The sequence below is a fragment of the Accipiter gentilis genome, chromosome Z, assembly GCF_929443795.1.
Source record: "Accipiter gentilis chromosome Z, bAccGen1.1, whole genome shotgun sequence".
NCBI lineage: Eukaryota > Metazoa > Chordata > Aves > Accipitriformes > Accipitridae > Astur > Astur gentilis.
The window spans coordinates 67265997-67290294 of record NC_064919.1 but is presented as its reverse complement, the minus strand read 5'-3'; the positions used below and the strand labels follow the sequence as shown (position 1 = coordinate 67290294).

Sequence of the window (24298 nt, the reverse complement as noted above, 5' to 3'; positions counted from 1 at the left end):
CCGATGATGAAGTCCAAAACCAGATTAACTTCTGTAAATGAGAGGGGTTTTGAAATTTCAGAGGTTCTTTTTATAACTCATTAGGCTTTAATAAGGAGAGAAATACAGTTTAACATCAGTTGCTTTAACAATTTACCTGTTATTTGATATACGCTTTTAGAAAAAAGAAAGTGACAGCAAATGTACTCTTTACAGTATCACTACAATTCCACCACATACAGCTTTCAGTATGGTGCATAGAAAAAACAAACGAAAGGCTAGCAGAAAGAAAAAGCTCAGCCATAATAATTTGGCACTGCACACCTGTTTTTTTAAAAAATGGGTGCTATACTGTGTGCTTTATTATAAAAGACTTGATTCTTAGCACAGCTCCTAACACACCACCAGAGAGAGCTATACTTGCATTCACACCCTTATTCAGGAACAACTTCTGTTCAAAATTTTCAGAGAGGAAAATTACTGCATGGCAATAATTAGGAATAGTGTCCACTCTACTTATCAGTTCATCATGATTTTCATATATGCTGCCCTACTATTCCCAGAGTACAAAAATAAATAGTAGACTTTTCTACTAGCATTCAGCAAGAGCACAGCCAAGGCCTTTGAGGACTGTGCTGCCTTAAAATTGGAGTGTCTTGGTGGCAAGAAAAGGTCACCGCCAAACATTGGCATGATCCAGACAGGCTTAGCATGTGTATTGTCTTTTGGGGGTGCAGGCAGCTGGAGGAAGCTCTGGAAACCTCCAGGCTACTCTAAATGAAGACGAGCTGAAGATCTGCTGTAAGACTCAGACCCTGAACATCATCCCTGAATTTTGTGAATGTCTTTTTGCTCTTCTGCCTAGTATAAGCTTGAAGTTTGGAGCAACAGAATTGCTGGGCTAAGAGTTTCAGTTTCTCTTAACTACTACAGCATTTAGAAAAAAAATCCTCTGTGATTCAAACTACGAATTTTTCTGTAAATGAGGATGTTTGTACTTCCAGCCTTAACTGATGGCCTCTATATTGAAGTGACTGACATTTTGGTCAATGTTGGTACCTTCAATTAAACATAGCCTAAAATTGATTGAGTGTAGAAATAGCATCCATTTTCTTAGTCACCCATTTTACAACTGAAAAAAAAATAATTTGTTTTTAGGTTTTACTGAGAAAATCGTAAATATTGTCACTTAAAAGGCTATCTTTGTGGAGCGTTCATCTGTCTTGCTGTTGATAAAATGTAATTATGAAAGATATTTTTGTTTAACATCTAGAAATTTGCAGACATCCCTCCAAAATCCCAAGTAAAAAAAATAAAAAAATACGCTTGATCAGATTTTGGAATGAGCATCTGGGAAGACAACCCAGCTGCAGCAGATTTCTTAGAAACTGTTTTGATGGTGTGACTCTGAACACTCACTTTCTTCCATGCCAGGAATCTCTCCAAGTTTCCACTCTAGTGAAGAAAAATCCTTTGTACTGTTTAGTACCAGTTAGTAGCCTTATGCAGATGGATTGTGTCAATATGACCAGGACTAGTCTTCTTTCAGGATGTGATGATCTGCAGGACTCCCCCAATGTGCTGCTTTATGCAATGCCAGTAGCACCAGTCTTAGGCTACGGAAACTGCCTTATCTCCTTGAGCAGAGAATGTAGTAACCTCCAGGAAATAGTAGGAGCAAAATGATAATGTCCAGTTACGCACAACTTGTCAAAATGCTTGACTACACTTATAAAAAAGGACCACATAAAGAGATACACAGACAAAACACACATTAAACGAGGATCTAGGAAAAAAGGTGGTGGTTTTTTCCCCAACATTTTGTATTTGCTTCATGGTCTCAGAGAAATCCACATAAATCATATAACAATCTCTCTATAGCCTAAGACTGTATTTCAAGGCAAAGGGATGAACAACATGTGTTTATATTCTTACAAAATCAGGTAACAGGAAGGCTGCAGGTATCTACAAAGAAGTTACTGGGCTCTTGGAACAGGCCTATTATAGTTAGTTCAGGGTAAATAAGGCACTTTTGACTCTATTTATAAGAGAAGAACTCTATCATTAGGCTCTTACTATGTAGTTCAGTTTCACTGCGTGGGGATGGGGATGTTACTTGTGCAGGCTTCCTCTGTTTTTTTCTGTTAAACATTTTGTCTACTTCTCGGAAAAAGCTTTGGAACGGAGTTACTCATACTAATATAATTTGTTCTAGAGTCTAGAAGTGTTTCTGTATTAAGTATTTCCAAATTCGTCCTCAGAAACAGTCTTGTGATGCCAGAGTAGTACAGCAGACTATCAGAAAAGTACCCTTCATTGAAGACAAGCAGGGAAACACACATTTAGTACATATAGCGTATTTAAAATAATTTACTGCTTTAGTGACAGAGCACATCAAAATGTTTGCAGTGTGAATATTTAAATCCACTCTTTGCTCTTATCAAATATCCAACATGGCCAAATGAGTGTTCTTTTGTTACCACACATCCCTACCCAGTGCTCCCTTCCCCTTTGACTACTTTGGCAAAGGACTAATACATTCCTTACTCCACTGCCTGTAAGAATCTGCCAGAAGGACCACTGTCACTCACTCACTGGTGAAAAGAAGCAAGCCCTTCCATCAAGCAATCAACCTTGCTCAAAGTAAAGGAAAAGAGGAAAGCTCTTGATTTTCAAGTAGCAAAATGTCCTTTGCATATATTTTTAGTGCTTTCTTTTCATGAACAAACTGCATTTTGAGAAGAGGTCTGTTTATTTGTTAAACCTCCTTTTTTCCCGACAGTTGTAATTGTGTTGATTATGTACTCTGAGGCTTCTGGGCAAGGAGTTCAATAATGGATTCATTGCTCAAGCTGCTTTCTTATTCTATTTCTTGTACCATACAAAAAATATTTTGTATAGGTGAGAGGATATATGCTCAAGATCAGTTCCCCCTGTAGCTGTAAAACTGCTTCTGAGGAGGATACTGCTGTTGATTTAACTTAATCAGAGAAATGAGAGATTTTCAAAGTAGAACAAAATTAGAAGCAACGAGCACAAACTGAAACACAGGAGGTTCCCTCTGAACATCAGGAAACATTTTTTACTGTGAGGGTGACCAAGCACTGGGACAGGTTGTCCTGAAAGGTTGTGGAGTCTCCATGCTTGAAGATCTGAAAGCCATCTGGACAAGGTCCCGGGCAACCTGCTCTAGGTGGCCCTGCTTGTGCAGGCGGATTGGATCAGATGACTTGGAGAGGTCCCTTCCAGCCTCAATCATTCTGTGATTCTGTGACTAAATTAGCTGTTGAAAAAATAAAAGCCATTTTGGCAAAAAGTGGGTGGCTTAAATAGCCATGCTGTCATGTTTGCTGTTCTGTAATAGTCTCCAACCCTAATAGAAGGGAACAAAGGATATTACATTGTCCCCATCAGGATTTTGCTGAAGAGCTCAACTCATAACATATTATTCCGGGCATTACAATGAAAACAAGAAATATGACTTACTAAATTTATATGTATAAAACGTCACTGTTAAAAAGACCCACTAACAATTTTGTTTTCCCACTTTCTTAGAACATATGATCAGAACACAAAGGAATAGCTCAAGTTTTTGCCCAAAACCAATACAAGCCCATTAGAAACCATCAATTTCACTTTTAAGCAGGTTAGTGCTGGTTTTGTTTGAGATGTCAATAGCTCCAAGACCCAGAGACTCTGTTCTGTCACAAAATCTTTGTTACCAACTGGAACTTGTTTAGATCCAGCTGAAATGTGAAAATTAGGAGTCCCATCTGGGAAAGAATTTCAAGATCACTGTTTGATTGTGAGAGTTCCTCAAAAACCTTGCAAATGCATATTCAGAAATCACTGCAAAATAAAATAAAAATAAGGATATCTCTAAATACCAGAACTAACAAAGTTTGTTACCCTAAGCATTTGTGTCTCCTGGTTGATTTGACTTCTGAACTTCACAACACCCAATGGTGCTGCCTGAGCTCATACTGTATTAAAAACTACAAATGCCAAAGTTGAGAAAAAGCTTCAGCTGGTCTTTGCCAAAGAAACCTCAGTAGAATTCCTGGTGTCTGATAAAATGGGTAAGCCAAATGAAAGCTTTCCAAGAGTTGAGGCATTCATATTGGCTCTTCTCCATCTAGATCCTCTGATGTCTTACAAGAAATGTGCTCAAACTGCAGGTTTTTTTCTTAAAAGGGAGTGTTAATAGGCTTCTCTATAAAGTTGCCCATTTTTACATAATTTATATTTAATAAATTTCATAAATCACCACCTCACTATCAGTCAATGGTTTCAAAAGTTAATAGGTGTCTGTTAGTAATACAGATCTATATCCTAAGGAAAGCACTCTAAAAATGTCACAAGGATTTCTGGTCGTAGTTCTAATTTGAACCACATTTGCATGATATCAATGATAAATGAACTGATGGCAAGAGAGAGCAACTAGAGACAGGCTTTACTTCAGGGCCCTGGAGACTGCAGGAGAGCGGAAACCTCTCAGCCTTGCCCAGGTTGTGTAGCAGGAAGCCTGCTCTCTTTCCAACAGAGCAAAAGGAGAAATACAAGAACACGCAACTTCATTAACCTTCATTCCTGAGAACAGCAGAAAGGGCAGTAGCAGGAATTAATCTGCCTCCTTCCCTTTTATGAAACTGTTCTTACTTTCACACCCAATTAGCTGGGGTATATTTACATGGCACAAATGGGCCACACTTTTGCAGTCTTCCCTAAGCTAAGAACACAGGGAACCAATAAACATTGCTTTTAGCTTCAGTATTTATGTAGTTTTTAATGCTTCCTTCTCAGGTCAAGTGACGTCTGAATCAGCCCTTGGGCTAGCAGCACACTCCATATCACTGGACTCTAATGCCCTGCTAAAAACAATGGAAAAATGTGAAGTTCCTATCTGAATGGGTACTCTTGAAGGATTATTCCCAATGAGTATGTGCTGAATCAGACCCTCACTCTACAAAATCTACAGATCATCTGCTGCATCTCCTTTAAAATTCCGTGCTTACCTGACACTGCAGAAGAAGTGAATAATCTTTTTTACCTACAAATTGTAAGACTAAGGAGGTGGATAAACTTAGTTTGGTTTTAGATAATTCTAACAGAACCTTTACTGTTATCATAAATATGTTTATAATCTCTTTGTTTTAGTGCCATTGCTTGTTAATATATTCAAAATATTCAAAATATTGCTATTGTACTGCCCAAGAACCCCATTCAGGATTAGATCTCATAAAATAATAGATCATGCAATTACATCAAAACTGTGGGTCATCTCCCCTAGCACAATCTCACTTCCATATTTATCCTGGGTTTAAGTTAACACTGTTTCCACTGGTTTCATTTTTGGCTGTTGCAGAGGAACACAAACACTCCTTTGGAAGTCAGATACACCCCACTATTACTGGATTTATGTCATAGATAAGAAACCTACAGTTTAAACTGAATTAACTGTTAATCATACAATTTCTTTATGCTGGACGAGTCAAACATTATTTCTGCTACACTTCTGTGTCATATTGCCTCAGGAAATTATCCCAGAGGCTACTAACCCTCGAGCTGACATTGTAAGTAGCAGTCACTGTTTCTGTGGCTGTAAAAGGCCAGGATGGGAGACAGTTTGTTTTGGATGACAGGTAGGCAACAGACAAACGTCATCCAGCAAAACCACAAGACAGCTCAACCTGCTCCTCCACGCGTCAAGTTGAAAACTTGACAAACACTGTGTCAGTCTTTCCCTTACAGCAAATTTCAGCTCTTTCACAGTATTCATTAACAGTTCATTTCCCTGAAACCCACAGAAGGATTTTTTTTCCCCCTCATATTTTCTTCTAGATGCCCCGCGCCAAATGCTTGGCATTGATTTGTGTGGTGCCACACTCTTTCATATTAACTGATGACCTGCCCCTAATTTTTAGGTAGATGAACTAAAAGAAATCAAAAGTAGGGTAAGAACAAAAAGGTTCAGGTGAGATACATTCCAGTAATGATGAATCCACCTTATTCTGGAGCTTTCTTTTAAGAAAGATTGCCCAACATTTTCTTTTCTCCTCTCATGTATATAGGTCCAAATTAGAACTAATGGGAAACATTTTTCCATCCCAGAAAATCTCTGAGATTTAAAAAAAACCCCAAACATATACATATCTCACTCTGCAGAAGGGTAACACCAAACTGGTTCAAAGTTTTGGAGTTTTTTTCCCCTGAAATGCAATAAAAGAAAATCTTACCCTAATATTGCCTGATTATTATGCAACTGTCCTAGCACAGAGAAGGTTCAAAATTTTGTACTAGTTTCCCACATCCTGTGTAAGCGTCCTGAATGCAGGGTTGTTGACTATTTTTGAGGTGGATTTGTTGATTTTTTCCTGCTCAAGTTCTTCTGGTATGGATAAATAATAAAAAAGAAGCTTCTCCCATCCTAGCCATGCAAATGATTGGTATCTCTGTGGTTCAACTCTTTACTAATTTATACAAAGTGGAGCAGATCCAAGAGAAGATGCTGAGATGCACACCACAACCGCATTGTTTTAGATTCCTCCCCTTCCTCATTATCAGGGGGGTGGGGAGATACTTCAGCCTGGGAATTCCCTTGCACTGCTATTTTCTTAACACTAAGGGAGCTTAGAAATTTTTCCCAGAGTACACTTCGGTGATACTGGTACACTTCCACATAAGTTTTTGGGTTTTGAAAATGATTATTTTCTAGTGAAAAATAAAACTAAGATTTCTGAACCTCTGAAGATAATCACCTACATTTGGCAGTTGGTCTGGGGTCTGAGCAAAGGCAATTGCTATAGGTTTCATAGTGCTACCTGGGGCTCATGTGCAAATTTGCCCTGAGAATGAAGTAGCCTTAACAAGCTCACTAAGGATTCCTCATCAGGGCTGCAAAAGGAAACTTTGGCACAGAAAAGAATCAAAAACTTCTTTCTCAAAATGTTTGATTTCCTAACAGCAAGAAAGAGCTCCGTGGACTAAAGATCCGTACTTTATGACTCAATTCACCATTAAAAGCACACTGTCCTTAATCCTTGGACACTCATCTATGCAAAGAGATGATTTCAACATGTCAACAGGTTCTCCTCCCCCCCCCTTCTTTTTTTCCTTAAAGATGAGGTTTGTTAGTCATCTCTTAAGGTTATTTTTACCAGGTGAATTAGAGCTGTCCCAATTTCAAAACATCATTTGTATAAGACTCTCTCATCTACATGGATTTCAAAGGAAATACTGGAATGTACCTAAAGAAACACAGATAACTGTATTTTTCACTATGGATAACTTCTGTCCTCTTTGTGCACAAATCTGTAGCTGGACCTTATAGCTCTGTCGCAATATCCTACACAAGAACTGCACTGTCTATTCTAGGATACAAAACCAAGCAGAAATCCACAGAGCTAAGTGCAAAACCATTAAAATTCTGCAACTCAAGGTATAAATATGAAGGCAGTAGGAATATACAGACATTGCAGTGAGGGAATAATTAGTTGTCCAGACCTGGGAGATGTGGTAAAAATGATCTGTGGGTTTTCTGTCAGCAAGGAGGGTTTAATCAAAGGAAATATCTTCTTTAAATGTTGTCAGGAAGAAAACAGCTTTTTTGAAATTCAGATGTAGCTTACATTTTTTTTATTTTGTTCCACCTTCTCCTAATAACCTCTCTAAACAGATAAATATTTTGCCAATAATTGCAAACATTTTTCCCATTAGCCATTTAGAGGACAATTTCTAATTTTGTACATTTACATAACAACATTTATCAACATTTATTACAGCAATCTTGACCTTAATAAAGACTACTTCTTGTTGAAAGTCAAAAAAGAATCATTCAGGATGGCTGCTCATTGCTTGGGCAGCGACAGTCTGGACTGTTGCAGTTGCCAGCAGGTCCTTGACAGCAGTGCTGTGCAGCTCTTGCAATTTTTAAAGCAACTTGAAGGGGCCATTATTACATTTTGAAAGAAGAACAAATTGCATTTCTTTTAAAATAAATAATAATAGTGTTCTAATAATAATAATAATAATAGTTCTAATAAGAACTTTAACGCAGTACCTTCCTTTAATGGTGTAAGAGTGGATTAACTAACCATATCTAAATTATATCTGTTTTTCTCGACATTGACACACAAGAGTAGTGGCATGACATTTACAGATTGGTTCATTGCACTGCACAACTGCTAATAGAAACTTATATAGATCATAGGACCTACCTGAAACTACAAGAACAATTTAGCCATGAATGTTTTTCCAGGCAAGCCAGCCATGTCTACAAACACCAACTTCACATCTTGACAAATATATAGTAATATTTTAAACTGCCAGCCGTGTGACTGCCTACTAGCTACTGTAGCTCAGTGTTGATTTAGAGGAAAGTACACCAACTCCCGATTTAGGAGCACTTTCTCCTGCTGCATGTTCCTGAACGCACTATGTCGGTGTGACCCAACATGACTCTACATTTCCTTTAAGACCTGACAAGTTAAAAACTTCTGGTAAAATGGTTTTATTCTGCCTGGCAAAGCTTGCTTAGTCATCAGTTAGAACCAGTTTCCAAAGCACTAGCTGTTTCTTCATAGCATTTTAGCTAATTTTAAATTAACTAGATTTATGTGTGTAGTTTGATAAAGCAAGTGACACTGTGCACAGGCAAATCAGCACTGGCTTTTTTGGTTTGGTTTTGTTTTTTTTGGTTTTGTTTTGTTTTGTTTTGTTTCTCCAGCATCTATTTAGCAACCTTCCATGTTATGGAAAGTTCACTATGATATGGTGCTCATGTCACAGTAAGTTTTACTACAGCTCAGTTTCCTTAATTCTTGCTTAGGAACAAGACAAGTTTATAAAACAACAGGAAAAGGCATCAAAAAAGAGGCAGCGCAGCAGACAGCTCTCAAGTGTAAGCAAGTCAGTCATTGCTAACAGTTTCTCACAAAACTACCTTTATTATACCTTCATTGGTATTTTTATATTTTGCAGTATTTGTTCATTAGTTTTAATTCACTAGCATTTTTGTATTTTTTACATATATGTTCATATATATAATTAGTTGTTTCCATGCTAGTCATACTTTCATAGACCTCTATCATGTATGATAAATATTTTTATGCACTTGAGCACATTTGTCCTTCCAAAACCTACATAAAATTACCTGGTGCTCAAACATGGGCCATGGAGAAATGTCCTCTTCCATCACAGCCCAAATCTGCTCAGTAATAGCTCCTTGCTGTAAATTACTAATGTCACCACATTGCTGGTAGAAAAGGTTTAAGAGAGTTAATATGCTTGAAACAAGAAAAGCTAAACAGCTCAAGCTGTTTAAATTGCTGGTCTGAGCTAAATTAGCTGATTTTGTCTGGAGCATATTAGGAAGCACAGACAGAAATTACTTCACTGTGAAACAAATTCGGGCAGTAACTTTTAGCAGCCTGTAGTAACCTCTGTGACGAGAACCTGAAAGAGGACATTTGCCTACAGCTTTAAATAGTGATAATTCTCTAAAAGCTCAAAAAGAAAACAAAGTAACACCTGTGGTGCTCCTCAGTTGTCAAGTCTCAAGACTTCAGCTTGAGAGCAACTATGCTTATTGCTCTACTTATTCAACAGAAAAGTAGTTACTTCTCACAAGCTGACACAATGAACGTTGGTGGCTTTACTACAAAGTTGTTCCTGCAACCCCATAAAATCTCTGATATATGTACTTTATTGTACAGCTATTTATTCAGGAACCATTAAAAACATTTTCTTGCTTGCACAATTCATCTATATTGATAGAACAACTCTTGGTTACATCTGAGACTACAAGAAAAGAGTGAACACCTTTTACCTTTTCACCAGAATTGCCTTTAAAACTCAAAATATTTTTTTGTTTCATAAACTACCACTACAATCCAAAAAAGAAGTATAAAAACCAGGAAATGAAACTTTCTGAGAATTCATCTATACACCAGACCTTTGGCTACATGCAAAGACATACACTACGTTAGTATAAATGAGTGGAAGTAATGCACAAAATACTTTTGGTTTTGTATGTCTGCCTACGTTTAAATCTTTTGGTCAACCTCAACCAAACCAAGCAGAGGTGTAGAGGTTTCAAACATACTAGATTCTGGTAAGTTTCTTGAAAATAAGTCACCAGCTAAAGGGAAAATCTTTATTAATCCTTCTACTGAGTTTAGCGATGTACAATGTGCTCACTATACCTGTAGAGCATACAAAAGCTGCAAAGGAGAGAGGGCTATGCATTGGTAGGGAAAACGTCCACTGGAAGTTGTACCTGTTAGAAAAAAAGGAATCTAATAGTCAGAAATAAATCCACAGGAAACCAAGCATTGCTAAGTCTGCTGGTCGCAGAAAAATCTGTTTTCTAAAAAAAATCTCATTAAAGGTTTTTAGCTGATCATTTCATGAGGTCATGGGAGTTTTTTAATGTCATCTTAAGAATTCTGGATAGTTTTTTCATTTTTGCCAAATGAAATCAGTAAAAGTCCTGAATAACCTTTCTTCTTCTTTCTTCCCCTTACAAAATCCAGTTTCAGTACCCTACATGGATGTGCCTGCTTCTGTAATAATATTCACTGTGGTGGTGATAGACACATAGAAGGTGCCCAGCTTTTCTCTGAGCTCTCACAGAGGCTTCCCTCACAAAAGAAGGAAGGCAGTTAGGAGGGAAAGTGATCTTTTTATTTACAAGCTGATAAAATATGGTAAAGGCAAACATGAGAACATATGGGACACAGCAATGGCATTTTTATTTCCATGAGGAAAGTAATTCCTAAGAAGATAAGGTATTTTCTCCATGTACTAATGCATTTAGTGTCAGGGATGTGAAGTTACAAGTCAATTCTTTCAAGTAACAGATACAGAAAATGCAGGAGCTGGCTGTACTTTCTGTACAAAACTGACTACCTAAGCCATTTTTGTGGTGTTGGTGCTGAGAAGCCAAGAACCAGTGGTAAAGAACAGATGGTATAGCCATTGTATGAAATACAACCTTTATTTTAAAAAACAAAACCAAATACCTAACTCAAATCCTAATTTAAGGTATGAGTGAATGGAGCTTCTAAAGAATCTTCTAATCTGTCAAAAAAGTGGAATAAATTGAAAAAAATACTTGTAATTCTTCAAAGAGTTGTAAGAAGCAGAGAGGAATCACTGCCCCCTCTGTGCCTCTCCCAGTAGTTACTGAGAGGCTGTTGGTGGGATGTCACTCTTGTCCTTGGCAGCCCTTGCCTCAGTCTCAAAAGTATAAAACAAAATAACACAAGGTTTGTACATATCATGTTCCCAAGCATGGATCAAAAATACTTTGCCGAGGATAATATAAAAGACAAAGAACCTCTAATAAGTAAAAATCAAAGCAGAAATTGAAAACCCCAATATCATGTAAAAAAACCCCAACACTAAATTGAACCATGGAAGTAATCCAAAACCTGGTTTTTTTTTTTTGTTTTTTTTTTTTACAGAAGGGAAAAAATGAGTAACAGTTTAGTCCCAATAACAAAATTTACATGTGGACTTCAACATTTCCAGTGATTCCATGTTAAAATCAAAATAAAACGTCTTGAGTTCTGGCAGCCAACACCGTGTTTCTCCTGCAACAATTACAGCACCAGCAGCTGAATGGAGCAGAGCTCCTCTACATGTTACTGATGAAATCAGCCCACGTAAGGGAAACAGAAGTCTTTCAAATTTTGTCAGGGAAGAACAGACACTTTAAAATATTTTCAGTTTAAAATGCAGGTACTGGAAATTAAGATAAATACAATTTTAAAACTGTGTTAAGTGTCTTTTATATTTTAGGGACTTCAGTTTGTCTTTAAACTTGGGCAAAAATGCGCTACTGCCAACTGCTTTTTGAGGGGAGAGATCGAATAATGTGGAGGAAGAAAGCTGTAGTTTAAAATCAGCTATTGCGTGAACTAACAGATACTTTGTAATAGGAGATATAAAGAGAGTAAAAACAGCTTAAGAAGAAGCACAAGATGGGTGAGCAACATTCTTCTAGAAAGAGGCAATTACAAGTAACTTCCAGTGAGGGCAACCCAAACTCATGGTGTCCTTTTAATTGCAAAGAGAGCTCATGCAACACCTGAAGGAAAGAGAGACCTGCAGTCAGTGTGTCTCCAAAAGTAAGAGGAAGTGGAAGCTCCAAGGAAAACATGTGGGTCCCTTCATTTCCACCTGCTTAGTCTCTGCTGGGTACCTGTGCAATAAAGAATTAATGCTAAAGGCCCTTAAAAGGAGTATCTGTTGGTTTTGATGACAGCATACACACCAAGCTTCCTGAATGTACTAGAGGCAAGCTGCTCAGGGAAGAGGTTAAAAAATACCAAATAGAGTTTATGATGAACGTTTTGTTTGATTGTTTTCAAAGTGATTGTTGTAGATACTGAAATTCAATGCAGTATATATGAGCTGATTGAAAAAGAGTAAGATTAGCTATAAAACAAGAAGAGGCACACAACTTGGCCAGACTCCAGAATGGGTGTCCTGCTTTCAGCTGGGATAGAGTTAATTGTTTTTCTAGTAGCTGGTACAGTGCTATGTTTTGAGTTCAGTATGTGAAGAATGTTGATAACACACTGATGTTCTCAGTTGTTGCCAAGTAGTGTTTAGTCTAAAGTCAAGGATTTTTCAGCTTCTGATGCCCAGCCGGCAAGAAGGCTGGAGGGGCTCAAGAAGCTGGGATGGAGGACAGCCAGGGCAGCTGACCCAAACTGGCCAACGGGGTATTCCATACCGTGTGGTGTCATGTCCAGTGTATAAACTGGGGGGAGGGAGGGGCAGGGAGAATCACCGCTTGGGGACTGGCTGGGTGTTGATCGGCAGGTGGTGAGCAATTGCACTGCGCATCATTTGTATATTCCAATCCTTTTATTATTACTGTTGTCATTTTATTAGTGTTATCATTATCATTATTAGTTTCTTCTTTCCTGTTCTATTAAACCTTTCTTATCTCAACCCAGGAGTTTTACTTCTTTTTTCCAATTCCATCCCCCATTTCACTGAGTGGGGGGGGAGTGAGTGAGTAGCTGCGTAGTGCTTAGTTGCTGGCTGGGGTTAAACCACAACACCCAGCCACTGTATGTCCTCATTACTATAATTTTTATATGCTGTATCAATGGTATTAAAGTGAGAATCACTTAGATTAACAAAGAATGAACTTTGATAAAACTGAGCGAAGTGCAGTAGTGATGGAACCAGAACTGCCTTCAGCATGCAACAATCCAACACTACACACCATCCTCCTGCTGCACTCAATGTCACCCGCCCATAGTGCCACACCAAAGCCCGATCCTGCTCTGCTGACTGAGCAGACTTTGCACCACCTCTCCTGCCCAGAAAGACTGGTATGACAGACACAGCTCAAAGCCATGGACTAAATTAACTCAATGGACATTTTATAGGGCTGGCCTATAGACTAAGGGGATGGTATCTGTATGTGTATATATAAATAAAAGGACAGGAAAGGTGATGGTGATTAACTGGATGTATTGGAAAATATGGGACCTAAGCATGACATAAATGGTATAGAATAAGGGGTGGATACTGTCCCGGTTTCAGGTGGGATAGAATTAATTTTCTTTCTAGTAGCTGGTATAGTGTTAAGTTTTGGGTTCAGTATGAGAATAATGTTGGTAACACACTGATGTTTTAGTTGTTGTTGAGCAGTGCTTACACTAAGTCAAGGACTTTTCAGCTTCTCATGCTGCCCTGCCAGCGAGGAGGCTGGAGGGGCACAAGAAGTTGGGAGGGGACACAGACAGGGCAGCTGACCCCAACTGGCCAAAGGGGTATTCCATGCCATGTGACATCATGCCTAGTATATAAACCAGGGGGAGTTGGCCCAGGGTGGGGGGGTGGATCGCTGCTCAGGAACTAACTGGGCATCAGTTGGTGAGTGGTGAGCAACTGCATTGTGCATCACTTGTTTTGTATATTCCAATTCTTTTATTATTGTCATTTTTTAATTATTGTCATTTATTATTATTAATACTACTACTGCTGCTGCTATTTTCTTTCTTTCTGTCCTCTTAGACTGTCTTTATCTCAATCCATGAGTTTTACTGTCTTTTTCCTGATTCTCTCCCCCAACCCACTGGGTGGGGGGCAGTAAGCAAGCAGCTATGTGGTGCTTAGTTGCTGGCTGGCATTAAATCACAACAGCAGGCTTGCAAAAAAAAGGTTCATATCAAAGCACAGTTCTGCACGTTCAGTGAAATGTACAACATTAGGGGAACACTTGCTAAACGCTAGGCTCTTGGTTGCCATAGGAATAGTTTTCCAATAAATGGAAACGGGCCAGTCCTTGCGTCAGAAAATTAGCTGTCCTCAGACTGATTCTTTAAATGTTAACTCGTTAAGGCAGATGCTAATAAATCTTGATATTGGTTCTCTAAAGGTGATACAGCTTAGACAATTGCCAGCTTTGACTGTGGATAGGTAAAGACCTAAGCAGTTTGAAGTCTTTCAGCTCTTCCTTGAGGACTAGGAGAAATAAACTCTCCCATCCCTTCACATTGAAGGAGAAAAATATCACAGCACAGTCTGAAAGAGTACGTATAGATCAAGAGTGGGGGAAGCACATAAAAAGTGTTTGAAGACAAGAAGATAAGACAGATTCAACTGACCAAAGAACTCTAATATGTCTACATGTTACAGATCACAAATCTGAACTGGCAGAAGCCTGCTTTTGAGGACATTGCTAAAGTTTAGTAAATAGCATCTATATCATGCTCTAAAAATTCTTCTGGCAATCCACACAGTGTACCAAAACTACTCTTGCCATCAACCTCCATGTGCCAGCAAACAGGTTTTTAGATTTAACAGAAAGTCACAAGAATGACTGGCAGAATATGACAATCATTAGAAAAGCAAATGGAAAGAAAAATTACTCAGATTAATTTCCATCCTTTCCAAAGAAACCTGAGACTATAGCTGGAAATGACAATCCCTTTCTTGAGTGCTGCATGTAGCTTGTTTAATAAACATATAAGGAGCCAGAAAACAGGAAGCTCAGCTTGCCACTGCAGACTAACGAAATGCTTTGAACTACAGGCAATATGCACACCCAAATTGCATACTGTGATACTCACAATATTTGAGCTGCTCCACAACGCAAAAGCCAATTATTCTTGGCAAACATCCTCATCATGCCTTCCAGCTCCCCATCATTCACATGTGGAGTAGTGCCACATCAAAAGAACCCAGCCATAAATTCTATAAATCCTTACAGATGAAGATCAAGTGAAAAAAATACTCAACCTTTTGAAGCAAGTAAGATTTTGAATAGAGTAGAATTTATCTGCTCAGAGGTGTTATCAGTATATTTCTTTGCAAGAAAGAATACCTAAAAATTCAGTTTAGATAAACTGATGATGCATCAGTCTAACACTGACTTTTTGTTACGCTATAGAGCAATAAAGTGAGGCAATGGGATATACGAATTACGTTAAATGAAAAAGATCAAATATCTAACTTTTTATGAACATTAGTTGGTGTCAGCTGGATTAATTACACATACTATAAAAATTCCCAAGAAATTCACAACTGAACTTGGAGTCTCTTGTGCTACTTACTGCAGAACATTAGTTTAAGAGACAGTCCATGACCTAAAATACCCATATTCTCACAGACAAAGAAGCACAAAGGAGCAAAATGAGTTGCCCAAGTCTATAGTACATACCTTGTTTGTCTCACAACTGTGACCAGAAGGCAGGTTTCTGAAATGCAGTCCAGGATTCCACCAAGGAATCACACTGCCACAGAAGTGATTAAAAATGGTTCACAGGTACACTGTTACTTTCAAAATCTTCTCTTTTCCTTCATAAAACAAGAATAATTTGGGGACACAATTTGACTCACAGCTTCAGCTACACGAGAATCATTTGGGGGCAAAATTTGACTTGCAGCTCAAATTAATATGGTAGTGACGACAAGCTCTCAGAGAAAATAAAAGACGTATCTAACTCAAGTGTTCCATAACACTGCACCACCAAGGGCTGTGATACTTGAATGACAGTCTTCAATGTACCCAAAAGAGCAAAATGTTATGTTTCGGAAGGGAGCAAGTGTTCCAATACTATCTGCTGCAACAACTAAGAATATAGGAGCTTCCAGTTGAGCCAGCTAGGGAATCAAACTAAAGAATCAAGATCTGCTGGCTTATCATAAGAAAAACTTCACTGTTAGCAAAACAGTTAGGTGGAAGAAAGAACTCCTGAAAGAATAGAATGTGAGAAGAAATGCAATCTCTTTAGCATTCAGAAGGAATATGATATACTTGTTGGGCTGTCTGTGTGCTAACAAAGGCCATAACTTGGTGATATAAATACAATTAGTGGCTTACAATAGAGTCATCAGCCAACAGACCGGTGTCAGGCCTGGAAAAAAAGCAAAGTTTGGGCAAAGAAAGAAACACATTGGTGCCACATAGATAATTTTAAAGGGGATTGTACAATTAGCTCTGCCAGAAAATAACATTTACCACTAGGAAAGTAAGGACATCAATATTATAAGCTTTTAATCAATACAACCAACACAACAAAAGCCCTCAGATGCTTGGGCTATGCAGTGAAATGTGACACAGAAGGTAGATGCTGAAAGAAAAGCATTCCTACAGGAAGTTTGTTCTCTGTTGTTCCAGGGAGAAATTTGAACTGCAAGAAAACAGTCAATTTTCTTGGTTTTGTAATATTTTTCTTAAGTCCTAAATTCTAAATTATCTAAGAAACAGATTAAATTTATTTCAGCAAAATGTCTAACATTTGCTAACCTGGTTGTATGTTTAAATATGAATATTTATGTTTAAATATAAAAATATACTTTTATAATATATTACTTAAGCTGGCATTGGCTGTTGGATGGGGTAACAGCACATTGAACTCAACAGTGAAGCATGAGGCCAAAACCCAGATGTTACTTGGAACCAGGGACTGTGTTCAGCTCATCCACCACAAATGCAGCTCCTATCAGCTGAAACTGGTCCTGAATCAAATAATTGGAGATAGAAAGTTTTATTATCCTATTACAAACTCCCAGATGATTCAGTCCTAACATAAACTAGGGCAAAGCTAAAGCACATTCCATGGGATTAGTAATTCATATTTTAAATGTTTTTTGAAATTTACAGACAACTGATACCCAAAAGAAAAAGGCTGTCATGGGGCAGCACAGAACCACTGTATTTGACATCATAACTCCCACAGACAACGGCAGCAATGGGGTATATCCCTAGATCCTCACACTTGGCAATGTCCTGAAAGACGACTAAGGCTAACCTTCCCGGACTCCCAAATTCCCTCACAGTTTCTCTCCCACTTTAATACAAATTAGAGCAGTCTTGGTTTATTCATGATTTGCAATAATTCAGATTACTTCTATTTACTATTTTAGATGATCAAATAATTCAGCTAGTATCTTTAACAGTAGTTTCTTTTTAGCATTAAACTGAAATCACAGCTCTAATTGCTCCTGAAATTCAGCAGCAAGCTTAGGATTCTCTTACTATATTTTCTTCCTGCTTTTTACACAGATCATTAGTTTATACTCCCTATACATAAAGCACAAAGGATTTCAGTGCACTACTCTACTTTATAAATCCTCATTGAGAAGCACTGCACAATCTGCCCAGATTAGCATTTTTACTGGTGTAGTGGCACTCGATTAAAGTCTCTAATATGCATAAACATTCAGAACCACTCACCCAAATTCACTCCATCCACAGCAGCAAAGTGTGTGAAGCCACTTAGTGGTGGGACATTGGAGAATAATCAAACCCTTGCCCCACGCTGCCATTTAAAGATCTGATACCAGAAAGCAGTTTATCACTGTGCACCTGCATACATAAATTCAGAGTCTGCCCTGTTTTGTCTTACAAACTCAGTATATAAGCCTCCTTTACACAAACACCCAATTACAAATCTCCATGAACATCCATGAGTAGTGTATCTCTGAGTTTAACATTAATTTCTCCTTAGCCTTGATTATAAATATCCTTTTGAAAGGATTTTAACTTCCATTATTTAACCTTTTGATGAAAGACTGAAATACAAATTTTTGCCGAAGTGCAAGATGTTCTTCAAGTTCCTGCACTCCAGACACACCATGTGCAAAGTAAGGCTTTTACAGAAGGCTATTTCTACTTATTTATTTGTTAAGCAGACTATCATTAAACAGAGACAAACTATAGCACAAATACACTTTTCTGATTCCACATGGTGCCTCCTTCAGTCTGTGAAAGATTCCTAACAAACCAGAGCATGCTCCAACATAATTAAAATTAAAAATCCCACAACAACTATTACAACACTAATGAGGTAAAGAATAATGTCAGCCAACATCCTCTAGTAAGAAAGTTGAAAGAGTAACAGAGAGGATATATATAATGTCAATAGACTTCAAAGAGAGTGCCAAGTTTAAATGTAAACAAATGTAAAGCACTAGCAATAAAATTTTAATTAGTGGTTTGCAGTGATGTCATCTAGCATTCTGATGTTAGGCCGGAAGAAAACAAGATACGGGCAGTGGAGTAAAGCACATCTGTCCAAAGTCCACAAGAAAGGACTGTTTTCTGCATACAACTAAATAAAAACAAACAAACAAATAAAAGCAGTAACTACAGCAGGATGCTTATTAATTTTTTAAAAGCTATTACTCTGTAAGTGGCAGTGTATTCAAATATTTTTTTTTCTGCTTTGTTTATTGGAACTTTCTGACCCAAAGGGACATTTCTGTTACAGTTAACATAGTCCCATGCACATAATCTTAATGGAACAAAGAGATATTACTGATTTTATGTTTTCTTTCAGTTGCTTTTTTAATGTTCAGATAAAGTACCTAGAAAAAAACAAATGTTTTATTATTCTATTTCCAAGTTAAACAGAAACATGACCTTTAAAAAGTGACTTCAGACTTCAGCCAGTATCAGCGAGTCCTGACCCTGCAAACTTTAATCACATGACAAAAACATGACAGCCTAACATCTTTATTATTTTGACAGGTTCACACAGAAGGTCCCCCTGACCTCATTGCCTCTGTTACTGCCTTTGTATTTCTAATTGTGTAGCAGAGAATAAATATTCAACATCCAGATTTAAAATTAGATCTTATAGCGCACTTTATTAAGTGTTAACCATGTTCTAGATTTAAGAATCTGCACAGGATGGAATTGCTGGAGTAAACAATGCACAGAAATTATATACTTGCTCATTACTTGTCAAAGTTGACTATATCAATAATCTTTTTTTCACAGGATACTTTTTAAATAATATGCAGATCTTTCACTATAAATGTTAATCCTTTAAGAAAAACTAAGAGTGTTTTTCTAACAGTCTGATTCTGAAAGGCCACGAAAGAGCATCGTGCTGTTGTGTTTCAAAACAACATTGATACCACAGATGTTGCATCACGAAAAAATCCAGGACACTTGCGAGAATCACCAGTTGCAAGAAAGCTGCTCTGCAAGCTTCTCTGAAGGTGACTCTGCTGCACACGCTGCGCAGAATGGCAACGGCTCCAGGCAGCAGCTCAGGCCAGAGCCAGCAGACCACCAAAGGCCACATGAAAGGACTAATCTTTTGTAACCTTGATTGATGTTGGCTGACTAGTCCCGGGAAACACAGTCAGGCCTCTGCTTCTGTGACTCATGCCTTTATTACAGTACATATTTCTTGGTTAAATTGATTAGGCTGCACCATACATACTACCTTGTGTATTAATAATGTACATTTAACCTGCAGCTTTATCACTGGGCTACATTTTATTACATAAAGTGATGTAAATACAACCACAACAGTGTAGTTCTTACACCTTTATGGTATTCATAAAAACATATGCCTGCATTGTGATGTTTTGAGCAAATATATCAGAAGTATGAAAGATAAAAGCCAATAATTAATTAATGTTTTGCTATCTAATTCGATAATGCACAAACAACCCATGGTGAATATTACAGACCAAGGCAGAGTCACTCTAGACTTATTTCAAGGACAGCTCAGTTACAATAAAACTACTCTAACAATTAATGTATGTTGCAATAGTTCTGATACAGTGTAAAGATTTTAGACTGTAAATGAAATCAGGTCATGCACCAAATAAAGGAATATGGGTAATACCACTTGTCTTGTCCTTAGCTGTTATTTCAGGGAGAAGAGTATCTATGTGCAGGAAAGTTGTCATCAAAAGGTTTTAGGCATATCCCTTTGGAGAAATACAGAAAGTATCACTGTACATCATCCTCCCTTTTTTTTTAATACATAACTGTCTTGTTCCTATGAGATTTTATGGATAACTAAGCAAATAGGTATGATATTCATACAGCATCAGGCACATGATATATAGGGTTAAGCTGAAGAAAGCTATAAAAGGGACTAGGAAAATGAATAGGAGCTAAGTAAACTCAGTGTTTTACAATGGGTCATGTGTCCTTAGCAAACAGGGGCATTCTGATTTCAGGTCAAGCACTGCTCTCAGAGAAATTACTTTAAAAGTATTCCATTTAGGTGATTTCACTCCCACATCCATAATATATGGAAACTTAGTCATCCTATGCAGCATTCAGTTATAATCCAGTTATAAATTGCCACAGTTAGACAGGCACAGATTGTTTCTTTTAGCTACGTTTTCTAGACCACCTCATAATGTGTCCACTTTTCATTCTGAAAATGGGAACTGGTTCACATTGCTAACATGTGGATTTTCAGAGGTCACAGTGACACACACAAAGTCAACAGAGGGAAAGGCACACGGTATTAAAAGATCCTCTAAGCAGACTGCTGAACCCAAGGCTAAGGAGGAAAGGAGTTTCTCTGATCATGTGTTAATGTTCTAGATAAGGGAAATCTGCCTCTTTCCTGACACTATTGCTATATAACACCCTAATTAATGGTTCTCAGGTGGACTTGAAGGACAGAATTGTCACTCATTACACAGCTTCCCAAAATCTTTGGAAATGTAGAACACCCCTCTATGTCTTTATGTGCAGTATGTAACATAATCCCAGCCTAAAACAGAGAAATGTGTCATCCTACTGATGCCATCTCACTTGAAAGCTATTTTTAAGCATGTATTGGGGTGGGTGGGAGGTATTACAATTACCCAACATCAAAAAAGGGATAAAGTCGTACATAAGATCAAACGGAACAGCTCTAAATTTGACGGAAGTCAGAGATTTGCTTGCGGATAGAAAAATACATCTGATTTTGATTCCACACTTACTTCCCGCAGAAATAATCGATGACTCTGACGACTTTATGGGGATACTGATGAGTTAGGGAAGATCCAGATACGGTAAATATAAACTATTTCTACCATGTGTGAAAGTGCATCAATCTCTACCTTGGCAACCACAGAGTATTTTTCAGGCGAATCCAGTTAACAGGCTTTGTTTTCTTCCCCACCAGACACACCGGTTCACCGCAGCTCCTAGAACTACTCTCTCCCTTAAGAGGTCGAAGTAGCTAGGAGAAAGAGTCCATCAACGTGCTCACATAGGTTTCAAATGCTGCAGAACTAGGCTGCAAAACGGAGCGGGCCGTGCTGGTGACACCGCTCGGACCCCACGCTCCCTCCCTGTTTTTAATTCTAGAAGAACGGGCCACGGCGCGGCCTGGCCTGCCTGCGCCTGGGCCCCTCTCGCCACCGGGGCGGGAGGCCTAGGTGGGCCGCAGGTGCGGGTTCGGGAGGCAGAACCGGCCTCGCCCTCCTCTCTGCCAAGAGCCACAGGCCGCCCGCAGGCTCTGCGCCGCCATCTTGCCGCTCCTCTCCACAGAGCTGCCGGAGCTCCAGTCCCTGCGCTCAGGAGGGGCCATTTGCCCTGGAGATCAGTACCACCAGGCGCCGACCTCGCGTGTTGGGGGTAGCCGCGGTTTTTTCCTGAAAAACTACTACTCCTCGCGCCCTTTTTTTTTATTATTAGTAAGGCTGGTTTCACTAGCCACGTGCAATTATTTCAAGGGATTCAGCAAGCACGTATATGAAAGCGTTAACTTGTTTTTGGCGGGTGGCCCCGCGCGTCCCTGCAGCGGTACGGTTCACTTCGCTGAAGGGGCGGAATATCATCCTAAACGGCGTTCCTCGGGTGGGTTTTAGCCTCCCACTGCCACAGCCCCGCGGCAAGGCTGGGTTTCTGCCGCCGCCCCCCGCCCGGGCAGGGCAGCGGCGCTGCGGGCGGGCCCGTGCCGGCAGTCCCGTTCCCCACCCCCCCCCCCCCCGGCCGCTGCCGCCTCGCTGACGTCAATGGCATTCTTATCGCGCCGCCTGCGACGACAGCAGCAGCCCTCAGAGGCCGCTCGCGGCCCGGCCGCCGCCAAGCCGCGGAGTGGAGCCGGCGGCAGACGGGGCGGCCGCCCGGTCCCCGGCGCTCGGAAGGGCTCTCTTGCGACCTGCCGGGGGCTCCTCCCGGCAGCCGGCCGGCGGCGGCGGGCGGCACGGGCCAGCCTCGTCCCGTCCGGCCTTCTCGCAGGCTTGCCGGCAGTGCCAGGCCGGGGAGGAGCGCGGCCCAGGGCGGCAGCACTCCGGTCGCGCAGGACGACCTGAGCTCCCCTCACGGCCAGGCCTCCTCCCCGTCGCCGCCGGGCCCCCGCCAGCCCCCTCCGCCGCTGGCTCTCCCACCCCGATCCTGGCGGGGCCTGTGCCGGCCGAGCAAGGGGGCTGAGGCGGCGGCGGCGGCTGGGAACCTTCTGGAAGGTGGCGGGACAGGGAGCTCGTCCGGCAGTCGGGGAAAAGCTCTTGTCCTAAAGAGGCAGAAGGTTTTAAAAGCGTGGCTTCCAGCTGAGGTGCCTAATCCAAAACACTAACCCCGAGGGGTCGAGTCTTGTCCTTTTCATGCCTGTTGTGCGTCACGCTCAGCATCTCTGTTCTCCGTGGTGTTTTACACCTAATGACCGCAGTACGAGGGAAAGACCTGGCACCTCGGGGTTTCTTTTGGCACTGTAGGTGGTGAGCGAGTGAGTTGTGGGAAATGGCATTCTTTCTGGGGCGTTTGAGCCGCAGGGATCTGACGCGTGTGAATGTTCAGCGTGACTCTTTGAAAATGCTGTGGGAAAACCAGGCATTTAAAGTGCGTGTGGCAGTGGCGAGGTTGAGGCCGCTGGTACGGAGATGGGATATGACATCAAAGTGTAAAGATGCTGTGTTGTAGAAGGCAAAAAGGACAAAGACCCGAGATTTCATGAGATGAAATCCATTCCACGTCTCAGCTGGTGGTAAAACTGTGGCAGAGGGGGGTAGTGATTAGTTTGTCAGGCTGGTTTGGTGATGTGAAGTCTACCTGCACTTACACTGAAATCTGCAGCATCCATGTAAAACGCTCACAAGGTGTAGTGTGTCAGTCTGGTTTGCACATTGCAACTGACTCAGCTGATTGCTAGTTATTCTCATCAGCTCTTACTGCAAATGGCCTAAAATGTCTTGTTTTCCTGTCTGCACCCCTACTGTATATCCATGCCTTTATGCGTTGTCCTTACATATATATATATATATATAAACATACCCCTGATGTATTCTACGCATACACTTAGATAAAAAATCCAACAGACTGAATTTTACAGAATTACCACAGTTTATGTCCTTCTCTCTAAAGAAAAATTGCCTTTTGAATGAAAAATACTTGCATCATTTAAGCCCCATTTTTCTACATACTGGTATTAATCCCCAGATTGTTTCTTTTTTAGCCGATGTTAGCCAATGGCTAACATGATGTTTACACACCTGAACACTGTTACTGTGCATGACATGAAGCAGTAACACTCTCACCGACCCAAGAAGTGAGTGGTAAATCACATTCAGCCCTTGAAAAACCAGTTAAAACTCCGATACTTTTCAAAAGAATTACGGCTGTTGGCCCTGGGTAAGAATTTGGCCCACAAAGTGGAAAGCGGCACCTTGATGGGTTTGTAGAGGCAAAGTGTGACAGACTGGAGAGCTGCAGATGCAGCTTCTGCTCATGAGGTTTTTGAACTGTTTCATCGGAATACCTACACTTCACAAATATTGCTACTTTTGTTTTGAAAAGCTTTTCTTCACATGGATGGCTATACACAGATAACAGAATAGAATTATGATACAGAGACTATTCTTGTTCTTTTCCTGCTTAATAAGCACATCAATAAGAGAAATCGGTGGAAATCTACGAACATTTTCTTAATCTGATAATCACGTACTATTCCTCCTTATGGTGGCAGCTGTCTTTTGCAAGAATGAAAGAAAGTGTAAGGGAGAAAACAGAAAAACAGAGTCAGTCCAATATCTACGTTATTCAAAATAGATTATTCTTCTTCCGAAGGTCAGATGTTTTACAAACACATCCTGCTTAGTC

At 39.8% G+C, this 24298-nt stretch overlaps 1 protein-coding gene across 4 annotated transcripts in view; it reads right to left on the bottom strand.

Annotated features, from left to right (window-relative positions):
* The window catches only part of PDE4D (phosphodiesterase 4D), a 375269-nt gene that overhangs the window by 57506 nt on the left and 293465 nt on the right, over positions 1-24298 (bottom strand). The gene's annotated exons all lie outside the window — the stretch shown is intronic.